Here is a 12,898-nt window from a genome sequence, read left to right as displayed (position 1 = left end):
CTCGTGGATTGGCAGGATTAATATAGTTAAAATGGCCATCTTGCCAAAAGCGATCTACAGATTCAATGCAATCCCATCAAAATCCCAACTCAGTTCTTCACAGAGTTAGAAAAAGCAATTCTCAAATTTATCTGGAATAACAAAAAACCCAGGATAGCTAAAGCTATTCTCAACAACAAAAGAAATTCTGGGAGAATCAGTATCCCTGACCTCAAGCAATAGTACAGAGCAATAGTGTTGAAAACTGCATGGTATTGGTATAGTGACAGGCAGGCGGATCAATGGAATAGAATTGAAGACCCAGAAATGAACCCACACACCTATGGTTACTTGATCCTCCACAAAGGGGCTGAAAACATTCAATGGAAAAAAAGATAGCCTTTTCAACAAATGGTGCTGGTTCAACTGGAGGTCAGCACGCAGAAGAATGCGAATTGATCCATCCTTGTCTCCTTGTACTAAGCTCAACTCCAAATGGATCAAGGACCTCCACATAAAGCCAGACACTCTGAAACTAATAGAAAAGAAACTGGGGAAGACCCTTGAGGACATGGGCACAGGGGGAAAGTTCGTGAATAGAACACCAACAGCTTATGCTGTAAAATCAAGAATTGACAAATGGGACCTCATAAAATTACATAGTTTCTGTAAGGCAAAGAATTATTTTTCAAGAAACTTTCCCATCTCTCTTTAGGACATGTCAACATCAGACCAATTTAATTTTCTTAAGATTTTGGAACAAACCAGACAGTAATAGCATATGCCTTTTAATCCAAGCACTCAAGAGGCAGAGGCAGAGGCAGGCTGTGAGTGTGAGGCCAGCCTGGTCTACAAAGCTACTTCCTGGACAGCCAGGGCTACATAGAGAACCCTGTTTCAAACAAACAAACAAACAAACAAACCAACCACCAACAGCAAAAGAGTGTGGACTTGATTGATTGTAGAAAATCCATGAGACTACACAGTTACCAGTAAAATTTCCATCCCAAAATCATTGTAAAGCTTTCTTTGATAGAGAAAGAGTCAGTAGAACCAGTTGTTGCAGGACAGGACATATTGCCAGTAAAAGGACTATCATTTAAAGGACTGTGAAGGAACAGTGCCATGCTCACCAAGAATTAACTTATAATAATGCCTGACATTTACTGAAAGTAAGGAAAAGGCTTTTGGACATTAGTGTATATGAACTGGAAAAAGCACAAGGGTTACTGTGTTGAATTAAAAATTAAAAAAAAAAAAAAACACACATCAGAGGGCCAGCTGCAAATTCAGATGAAAGCTGGATTTGGGTAAAACTAACTAGCACACTGGAGAAATAAGGGACAAGAGGTTTCTGGGAGTGATAGGAAATGGGTCCTGCTGAAAAGGAAAGGCTGGCTAGCCCCTTCAGGGGAGGAGAGCCATCTGAATTTATGTTCATGAGCTATGGTCAGTTGACGTACCTCCAAGTTGAGTCCATATCATTAAGAGTAGTCAGTCCATGTATGGTAGGTATGGACAGCAGAGGCATGGCAGGCTATAAGAAGATTTGTGCAGTCCATTGGTGAGACAGGAGGCAATGGGGAGCAACAGATGGTCTGTCCAGTGTACATTGGGATGTCAGCTTGTTCCTTGTGTCTGGGACAGAATCCTAATGTGCATAGGAATGGCTGGGCTGGTAGCACTGGAGAGGCAGTGCACTTCATAATCAGACCCAGAAGCCAAAGCAGCAGGGGGCCTGGAACAAAGGTAAGAGACAGATGCACAGGAGGTGACTTCCAGAGGAGGTGGAGGTATGATGGAAAGGCACCTATGGCAATGGTGCAGATCACTTTCCTGGAACCCAGGGGGCTGGAGGCTTACAAGTCCTTGTCCTTCTCCCATCCAAACATCTTCTTCATCTCAGCCAGTAAGCTGCTGTAAATGCTAAGCAGGGAGCTGTAGTTTTGCAATTGTAGGAGATCACCCACTGCAGGGCCCCCGCCCTTGAGGCTGGTGATAAGGAAAGTCACCCTGAGCTTGTAGGTGTAGAAGATCTTGTCCACCAACAAGTAGGAGCATGATGAACTCTGGGAGCTTTTCAGTGTTGTCATTGAACATCTCAGGGAAACGAGATGGGGTTCTACTGATGGCTGAAATGTCAGCCTGGTAGGGCTGAGAGGTCTTAGCGTTGCTTTGTGCTCGATCCCTGGATCTGAGTGCACTCTGCTACACTTGGCAGAAGTCAGCACAGAAGACTCTAGGGACATGCTTCGGAATGGAGGTGTGTGTAAACCCTGTGTAGGCAGAACTAGAGAAGAAACCCAGGCACTACTGGTCTGTTGGGAATAGAAGAAGTGCTGGTGAAATCACAGAGGCTGGCCAAATGATTTGGAAGAGGCTGGATCTTGATGTGAGAAGCAGAGCTAAGATTTTCCAAGGAGATCCACCCAGGGGAGGCCAAAGAGCTGGGGAGGAGTCTAGGAAATGTGGTGGGCCGTTTTTTTAGGGTGGGACCTGCTGTCAGCATAGTGTAAATAGGAAATTCCAGATCTGCACATTTATGGATTCTCCCCCAACACACCCTTCCCTGTATATCCTTGAGCTCATGCCTTAAGTATTTCTTCATGGAAGCTCAGCTTTGGCTGCCAGATGAATTACATACATGTTTTCCTTCTCCATATGTCCCTTAGCAAGAGAAATATTGGCTCCCTGACTGCCGATCTGCTAGTTTTGCAGCATCAGTAGGAACGACCTAAATATTTGAAAACAATATAAAGCAGAATACTCAAAGAGTACTGCACAGAAGCTATTATAGCTAAGGAGAGATAAATGTCAAGAAAGCTAAAAAAAAAGTTTATATGTGCTGCTCTGCACAATGTTGCCCTGTGAAGAGTCACTTCCCATCAAAATACAGCTTGATTCTTTGTAGCTAGCAGGAGAAAATGGGATTTTCCATATTTTATTGCTAAGTTATAGGTCACAGTTCCCACCCACACTCCAAAATATAATTGCTGCACATCCTGATTTATGTCAAGAAACTGAATGTGTTTTACATTTTTTAATTTGTAGGGTTGGAGAACTAACCAAGAGCCTTGGATGTTAGGCTACTGTGCACTAGAGATACTTTTTTTAAAAAAATGGAGCCCGGGTCTCATGTGGCCCAAGTTAGGGTTGTATATGTAAGGGTAGAAAAACTACCAACTGAGCTATATTTTAGCTCAGCATTTGCATATATTATACATTACATATTGTATTTATATGCTTATTGTTATAGTATATGTGTGTATGGTGTGTTGTGGATCAGGTATATGCATGGGCAGCTTTTGGAGTCAAGGCACTTTTACTTAATAAGTCATTTCACTGGCCCAGAATATGGGTTTTTTTGAGATAGTCTAATTATGTAATCTGGCCTTGTCTGAACCTCAAGATCCTTCAGCTTTTTTTGTCTTAGTGAGGTTCTAGATAAAAACCATCATACCTGGTACAAGTTTAATTTATCAAGGAAAATCAGTAAGAAATAGCTATTTATAAAAAGGAATATAAATAACTCTGCCCCATAGTTACCTGTGTCCTAATCCTCAGAAAAGAGACATATAATGCTAGTAGGAATTAAAATCATAGAACTATAGGTAAAAATCAGATGAATTTATAAAAAATAATCCTGGATTATTTAACCACAAGAACTCATGGTATTAGAATGAGATTGAAGAAGCCTATTATGTTATGGTCTGTAATTTATAGAGCAAGAAAATATCTCAGTTTATGCAAGCACAATGAACTGAGTTATGGCAATATGAAAATGAACAGGGAAGTGCTTATCCTTTAAGGATCCATAAGAGAATATCCCTTTCCAATATTGTTTTATTCTGGGGCTGGAGAGATGGTATAGTGGTTAAGAGCACTGACTACTCTTCCAGAGGTCCTGAGTTGAATTCCCAGCAACCACATGGTGGCTCACAACCATCTGTAATGGGTTCTGACTCCCTCCTCTTGGGCATCTGAAGAAAGCGACAGTGCACTTACATATAATAATAAATTAATCTTTAAAAAAATACTGTTTTATTCCCCTAAAAGCTTTATCAAAGCTTGGTATGGTAGCTCACACCTAGAATCCCAGAACTTAGGAGGGTGAGGCAAGAGTCCTGAAAGTTCAGGCTGGGAAAACAAGGAAAGACCCTACTTCAAAAACAAATTAATAAATTATAGATGCCAGGAACAAGCTTACACAGCACACAGAGATATAACTTTTCAGTGATTTGCCAAGTAAAAGCAAGCAATTTTAATTATAAGGCATCATCACATAGAGGGACATAGTTGAAAACCGTGTGTCAAGGGCTAGGCTAAGAATAAGTTTTGACAATTCAGATACACTATAGAAAGATATTTGGTCTTCAAAAACTTCAGAGATCCACAGAATAAGGCATTTAAAATCGTTTCATTATTAAAAGAACTTTTTTGATCATGAGACAGGACTGCTCCTGACATAATCCCATTCTACTTCAAAGAAGATGATGAACATTAATATCCCTCATATGGAGCTGGTTAAAGAAAATACCCATGCTTCAACTGCAGACAAAATTCTATCCAGAAAGAACACAGGGAAGTTGATTGCCAAGCTTTACCACTCAAGATAGGGTAAGCAAGTCTTTCATAATTCCTGCTTCACAAAAGGTCTATCAGATAACCTGGGCCAGAGGCTGAAGATGGATACTCACACATTATAGAGACAATTCTGGGAAAGAGTTCAGACAGCCAAAAATGCCTGTCCATTATATAATCTTGTAAGCTGCTTGTCTGAACTTCCTATTTACTCAGGTAATAATTATTCCTTCTTAGGTATCTGATGGGGTTGAAGACTAGATAGTCATAGCCCCACAATTAAACTTGAATTTTTTAAGATTTAAGAAGATACTTTAGGTCTAAAAAGATGTTTTTAGGCTGGTAATGCAAATTAGGATGGAAACTGAGTTAAGTACAAAACTTTAGACTATAGGAAAGGTTAGAATAGAAGGTGGGAATACAGGAGGCAGACAGAATTCTGGGATAGAGCCAGGTGCAGGAGATTCACCGGGAAAAATGTGTCAAGATGGAGACATTGAAACTGAGCACAGTTCAGAGGCACATGGCAGATCATAGATTAGAATAAATTGGCTAATTTAAGTTTTGATCTAGTCAGAGATGAGCCTAGCCAAGATATTTGTAAGTATATTTTGAGTTTGATTCTTCTGGGAGCATGGGGCTCAGAGGAAGAACATCTACACATATATGCACATATACATATACACCTATACTGTGCACATGTATACATATATACATGTGCTTTTAACACATGAAAGTGTCTGAATTGCCTCCTTTACACCACCCTCACAGGGGAGAAATTCCAGCTCTAGGGTTGTTTTGTTTGTTTGTTTGTTTTTGGTTTTTTTTTGGTTGTTTTTGTTTGTTTGTTTGTTTTTTTCCAGAGACAGGGTTTCTCTGTATAGCCCTGGCTGTCCTGGAACTCACTTTAGGCTGGCCTTGAACTCAGAAATTCGCCTGCCTCTGCCTCCCAGAGCACTGGGATTACTACAGGCATGCGCCACCACTGCCTGGCTCCAGCTCTAGATTTAAGTGAATAGCTAAACACAAAGCTGATACTGAACAGATGAGATAGGGATCAGGATTATGTCAATAGAGCAGCAGTTCTCAACTTAGCAATTTACAAGGTCACCAAAGACCATCAGAAAACAACAATATTTACATTACAATTCATAACAATAGCAAAATTGCAGCTATAAAGCAGCAACAAAAATGATTTTGTGGTTGGGGGTCACCACAACATGAAGAACTGTATTAAACGGTCCCCACATTAAGAAGGTTGAGAGCCACTGCAACAGAGAAAGAAGCAATTGAGTCACTTGGTTCCTATTGAAAACTTTTTCTGGTTTAGAAGAATGAAAGCATGGTAGCATGTTCATCTAAGGAACATGACATTAAAGTTGCAGTGGCACAGGCAGAAAACTATATTGTGAAGGGTCATGTATGTAATGCTTAGACCTGTATCAGCTCTGCTTTACTGACTCAGTGCACAGCAATGAAAATGATTGAACAAGGGACTGATTGAATCAGACTTATGCTTTAATACTTATTTTGGGGCTGTAATAAAAATATGTTGTAAAGAAGAGAGAGCATGGATCAAATCCAGTAATGGTGATTTTTTTTAGGTGGTAGTTTTTGATGACTTGAAAAAATATGGAAAGACAAAAACAATATTTAGGTTCATTAGGATTTGTTATTTTTCTAGCTTAGATAACTGGGCCATTCATAGATCTGAAATGGACTGATTTCTTTCTCACTTTTAGGATTCCTTGAACTATTTCATTTTTGTCTTTCCATAACTTACTCTGGTTAATTGTCAAATTTGTTCTAGAATTTCATCTAATAAATATCAAATAAGCCCTCAAACTTCCATACAGAATCTTACTAAAAGAGGATAGAGGTTATAAAGGTTTTGATAATCTCATGTAAAACACTGTTTCAGTGATCTGAGAATGCTCTCCCATGAGGATGCATTGAAGCTCTGGATATAGACTCAACTCTCAATCAGAGTGAGGTCCTTTCTGCTGTTGCATATGAAAAGATAGCAATGGTGGAAGTTCCAGAAGGTTCTTGAAGTCATTGGCTGTCAACTAACACTGACAGGCAATGTTTTGTGCAGGAATTGAAACCCTGACTAAGGTGATTGGTACCAGGAGTGGGGTATTCCTGTGACAACCTGACCATGTTTTGGGGAGGACTGTTGGAAAGACCTTGGAACTTTGGGCTAGAAAAGCCATTGGGTGTTAAGAGCTCTGTGGAATGTTCTGTAGGAGCACATTGAGAATAGTGCAAACAATGGAGGCCTGGCTTGTGAAATTCCAGAGGGAAGATTAAAGACTCTTATCAGGGCCATTGCTTGTTTGATTGTGAAGATTCTGTGGTTTTTGTAGCAAGGGCTGAAGAATCATCTGTGATTAACAAAATACCAGAACTGCTAGAACAAAACCTTTGCATTACTGGGATTATTAATGCTGGTTAGCTAGAGCTAAGAAATTAGTGATGATTAAAAAGAGAACAGCATTATTGAGGTGAAATCTTCTACGAAATGTTTTCTGAGAGCGCAGGAAAGCTGTGTTCCAGAGATAGCCAAGGTTGTACCTCCTGCAGCAGCTGTACTAGGTAATGTGTAAGAGTCACCCAGGTGATACTTGTTTTGAAGGCATGAAGAGGTCATGGAGAGCAGCTGAGGCTTGGCACTGTGAAAGGCCACAGAAGGCCATTGGTGAAGGTACAGCCTCAGTTGCAGTTGATGGCCCTGAACTGAAGGGGTAATACAAAGGAGTTGAGGCTTGGCACCATGAAGAGAGACTATGAGAAGCTATTGGTGAAGCCTAGTTGCAGTGTTTTGGAAATGCCAGTGCCATGAGATGACCACCAAGAACAGCAGCAGCAGTGGAGTACAGTCAGCTGGAGCCTAGAAGACAAGGGGTGTGCTACAAAGGGCAGGGCTGTAGAAGTAACTCAAGCCCTTGGAGGAGACCAGAAGATCATGAGTGGATTCCAGACATTGCATAGTTGGAGTTTAATTTTGCATAAGCAATGCCATATCAGAGCTACCTTGTGGCTCATTATCACATTTTGCAAACATATTATTCCAAGTCACATAAAATGGTTTTCAAGTTACCTAGAATGGATTTGCTTATGTTCCTAACAACTATACATTATTTTATTTTTAAAATTATATTTAGTTATTTAGCATCAGGGGTCAAGGTAGTATATAGAGGTCAAAAGACAATTTTTGAGTTCTGTCTTTCCACCATGGAATTGAACCAAGGATTGAACTCATGTTGTCAGACTTGGAGGCAGGCACCTCTACCCACGGAGCCATTCCACTGTTCCCTGAATGGATGCATATGCCTATGTATATGCATATATGATGTGCCGCCATAATGATATGTTTTAAGAGCTAAATGAACTAATTTTACATTATCAGTACTGAGGACCAAACCTGAACTATGTGCATATTTTAGACAATGCTTTACTGATAATGACCGACTTTGGCATCCATTTGGTGAGTAAACTGAGGCAGACAGGTGTTGGGGGCTCAGTACTTAGAGCTGCTGACAGGAGTGGATCCAGATGCCTACAGAGGCTGCTGCCAAAGGCAGCCAGTGACTAGAGAAGTTAGTCAACAGACTTTTCTCTGAAGGAGCAAAGCTTAATTGCTGGGTGTCTTAGTTAGGGTTTTATTGCTGTGAACAAACACTATGAACACAACATTTAACTGGAGCTGGCTTACAGGTTCAGAGGTTCAGTCCATTATCATCTAAGTGGGAGCATGGCAGCATCCAGGCAGGTTTGGTGCAGAAGGAGCTGAGAGTTCTACATCTTCATCTGAAGGCTGCTAGCAGAATACTGGCTTCCAGGCATCTAGAACTAGGGTATAAAAGCCCATGCTCATAGTGACACACCCACTCCAACAAAGTCACACCTCCAAATAGTGCTCCCTGGCCAAAGCATATTCAAACTATGACACTGGGGATAGCATTCCCTGTGGCTAGCTGAAAAACTACAACCTCTTTTAACTCCTAGAAACCTGTGAGAAAGAGAGGGAAAGAAAATTCACACACACACACACACACACACACACACACACACACACACACACACTGAGTGTATGAAACAAAAGGCAGAGTCCAATCACTTCATATACACAAATATAGACATACATGCATACGTACGTACGTACATACAGAAATATAGACAGACATAAACACATTCACAGATAGAATGGATAGAGCAAAGCTCCAGCAAGTAGTCTCCAAGCACTGCACACATACATACATAAGTACATAGCAAGCTCCAACACAAACACACACACACACACACACACACACACACACACACACACACACAGAGACACAGTTGATGGATGGAAGGAACAATGTATGGAAGGAACAATGTTCCAGCCCCCATACTTTATTCTTTCTTCCACAGCATATATATCCCAGAAAAATCTTTCATGCAGTATACAATTATAATGTGATTACATTTTAGTTTTCTTCTAGTGAATGATCATGAAAAAGCAATGTACTCTCCAATACCTTTACAAGAAATAACACATAATACAGGCAAAGAAAATAAATCATTCCCAAAATGCCACATACATTTGTAACTAAGCAACTTGTTATAGATTAACAAAGTGTAAGCAAGCAAGGCAGTTTTCTCAGCCAGTTTCTCTTACGTAGTTACAAAGAAAGGAATCATTATTTCATTATTTATCTTCAAACGTAATCTTATAAGAATCTTATGAGCCACAAATATAAACTTTTTATATAAAAATCTGTCAAATGTACCTTATATCCTTATAATACATACCTACTCATCAATAATTCTTAAATAAATCATATTATGAAGCTGAGGGCAAAAATTGAGTATAAAAAAAATCAATCATTGGACCGGAGTTGCTGCAGTAAGGTGAAGAAAACTATAAAGGATATGACAGAGAATCAACAAGAAGTAGTAGATCCAGATACTATTACAGATGTGGAAGCTGTTGTAGATACAGAGGAAGAACTTATTAAACAATGTGAAGAAATGTAGAAAGATACGTAAGACTGTCAGAATAAATTACCACTTATTGGAACAGAGACTCACTAAGTCAATGCTTCACTCTCCTTACTTACTATGCAAGGGAAATGTTTGCTGAACTTGGTCAATGGAAGAAAAGAAAATCTGAAATAATTCCCCTAACTGAAGACGCTTTGTTAACATTAGGAAAAGAAGAGTTTCAAAGATTGAGGTGTGGTCTTGAAATGGTACTGTCAACCATTCAATCAAAGAATGAAAAGTTAAAAGAAAACTTAGAACGGGAGTGACAGTGGATGAAGAGCAGCAAATATAGAAACTCTTAATATCTTACACATTGATTTGAAAAATCAGGTTGTAACAGTTACTGAATCAAGAATCTTTAATGAACTGAAAGCTAAGATCCTTAGAATAAAAGAATTTAAGGAGAACCTCTTGTTTACCTTGGGTGATTTTTTAGAAGATGATTTTCCTCTGCCTGATGGAAGTACTCAAAAGAAAAGGAAAGACATTCAAGACTTGAATGCACAGCTGATAGCACTGAATGAAATGTTAGAGGTAAGTGTAGGTATTTTTTGCTATCTCTTTAGTCAACAATTAGTGTTAAAGACAAAACAAAATGCTGCTTTTCAGATGTCCCTCAACAGAATAGTGGATACAGAAAATGTACAATGGAATACTTCACAGCTATGAAAAACAATGACTTCTTAAAATTCGCAGGCAAATGGATGGAACTTGAAAATATCCTGAGTGAGTTAACTCAGTCACAAAAGGACACCCATGGTATGCACTCACTAATAAGTGGATATTGGCCCAAAAACTTGGACTACCCAAGATATAATTCACAGACCACATGAAGTCCAAGAAGAAGGAAGACCAAAGTATGGATAGTTTGGTCCTTTAGAAGGGGGACCAAATTCCAATGGGAAGAGATACAGAAACAAAGTGTGGAGCAGAGACTGAAGGAAAGGCTATCCAGAGACTGTCCCACCTAGAAATCCATCCCATATACTGTGACCAAACTCAGACACTATTGTGGATGACAACAAGTGCTTGCTGACAGGAGCCAGATATAGCTGTCTCCTAAGAGGCTCTGCCAGTGCCTGACATATACAGAGGGGGACGCTTTCAGCCAATCATTGAACTGAGCACAGGGTCCCCAATGGAGGAGTGAGAGAAAGGACTGAAGGAGCTGAAGGATTTTGCAGCTCCATAGTTGGACATCAGTGGGAGGAGAGGCCCTCGGGCCTGAGGGTGATTGATGCCCCAGTGTAGGGGAATGCCAGGGTAGGAAGATGGGAGTAGGTAGGTGGGTGGGGGAACACCCTCATAGAGGCAGGGGGAGGGGGATGGGATAGGGGGTTTCCAAAGGGGAGACCTGGAAAGGGGAAAACATTTGAAATGTAAATAAAGAAAAATATCCAATTTAAAAAAAAAAGAATTCTTGACTTGAACATGGTGGCACACACCTTTAATCCCAGCACTCTGATGGCAGAGGCAGGAGAATCTCTTGAGTTTGAGGCCAGACTGGTCTACAGAGTGAGTTCCAGAACAGCCAGAGCTTCAGTCTGCCTTGAAAAACGAAATTTAAAAGTTATTTTTTTTTTGATTCTTTAAGAGAGTTGCTTAGTTGTTTACTATTTGCACCCTGAATCTTGTGCTGTTATTCTGAAAGAATTCTAGTTTACAACTCAGTCCTACACCCAAAACATATATAAGTTTTCCTTAAATAAAATGTTTCTTTTATTATAATAGAAAGACTAATTCTAACCTTTTTAGTTAGGCATTTATTTTGTTTTATAAATAGCTAGCTTTGGCATTGTAAAAATGTACTTGAACTCCAGGCAGGTTATTAAATATATGAATTACTTTAGAAAACCTTAGACAGAGAAGTCTATGAAAAGCAAATAGTCATTTACTTTTTAATTTTTTCCTTTGCTAAAATTGATTATTTTCATACAGTATATTCTGATTATGATTTTGCCTCCCCCAATACCTCTCAATTCCTTCCAACTTCCCTTCTATTTGGAGCCACATCTTCTCTGTCACTGGTTAGAAAAAAATAAGCATCTAAGAAATAACAATAAAAGAAAACAAAGATAAAAGAATTGGAATAGGACAAAGCCATCAGAAGAAAAACAGCCAAAGAAAAAGCATGAAGCCAGGCGGTGGTGGCGCACCCCTGTAATCCCAGCACTCAAGGAGGCAGAGACAGGCAGATTTCTGAGTTCGAGGCCAGCCTGGTCTACAGAGTGAGTTCCAGGACAGCCAGAGCTATACAGAGAAACCCTGTCTCTAAAAAAATAATAATACTAACAAAGTAGCCAGGCATGTGTGGTAGTGAATGCATCACTTGGGACACATTACGTGTGGTGACCTCCCAACCATAACTTTAGTTTTGTTGCTACTTTATAACTGTAATTTTGTAACTGTTATGAACTGTAATGTAAATATTTCACATGCAGGATATCTGATATGCACCCTCTGTAAAAGGATCATTCAACCCCCAAAGGAGTTATAGTCCACAGGTTGAGAACTTCTGATATACAGAGTTCAGGCTATTGAGGGTTACGTACTGATATCTTGTCTCAAAAAAATAAAAGCACTGAATTATATTAATAATCTAATCCTATAGGCTCTACCCTCATAGTGTCATTTTGAGATGATTACCTGTAAAATGTCAAATTTGCAAAAAAGCACCTTGGCCATGAGGGTTTTAGTAAGTATTTGAAATGACTGAAAAACATAAACATTTGCTCCAAAGCAATTATTGTATGTGATGTTCTAAATGAGAATCCTGCTCTCCAACCCAACTCCCACCCCCACCATAGCTTCTTTGGAAAAGGTTAGTATGTGTGCTCTTGGTGGAGGGGATGTATCACTGAAGGTGAGCTTTGAGGTTTCAAAAGACTGTGACCTTCCCAGTTTGCACTTGTGTCCCATGCTTGTAACTCAGATATAAACACACTCTCTCTGTCTCTCTGTCTCTGTCTCTGTCTCTGTCTCTGTCTCTCTCTCTCTCTCTCTCACACACACACACACACACACATACACACACACACACACACACACACACACACTGAAATCCTTTCTAAAGAATGAGAAATTTTTCATTTTATTTTTATTTTATGTGCATGGATGTTTTGAATGCACCACATGGTTTGTGTACCACATGCCTGCAGTGCCCATGGGGGTGTTAGAGGGCATCATATCTGAAGTAACAGATGGTTGGAGAGTGCCATGTGGGTTCTGGGAACTGAACTTCCAGTTCTGTGGAAGAGCAGTCAGTGCCCTTAACTACTGACCCATCTCTCCAACGCCAATAAAATAA

The 12,898-nt window shown here is 39.8% G+C and overlaps 1 pseudogene; it reads left to right on the top strand.

Moving 5' to 3' along the window:
- Positions 1-9,453: 9,453 nt before the first annotated feature.
- Positions 9,454-12,529, top strand: LOC127674690 (centromere protein K-like; annotated as a pseudogene).
- Positions 12,530-12,898: the final 369 nt, after the last annotated feature.

This window comes from Apodemus sylvaticus, chromosome X, assembly GCF_947179515.1.
Source record: "Apodemus sylvaticus chromosome X, mApoSyl1.1, whole genome shotgun sequence".
Lineage (NCBI taxonomy): Eukaryota > Metazoa > Chordata > Mammalia > Rodentia > Muridae > Apodemus > Apodemus sylvaticus.
This window is presented reverse-complemented; position numbering and strand designations above follow the sequence as displayed.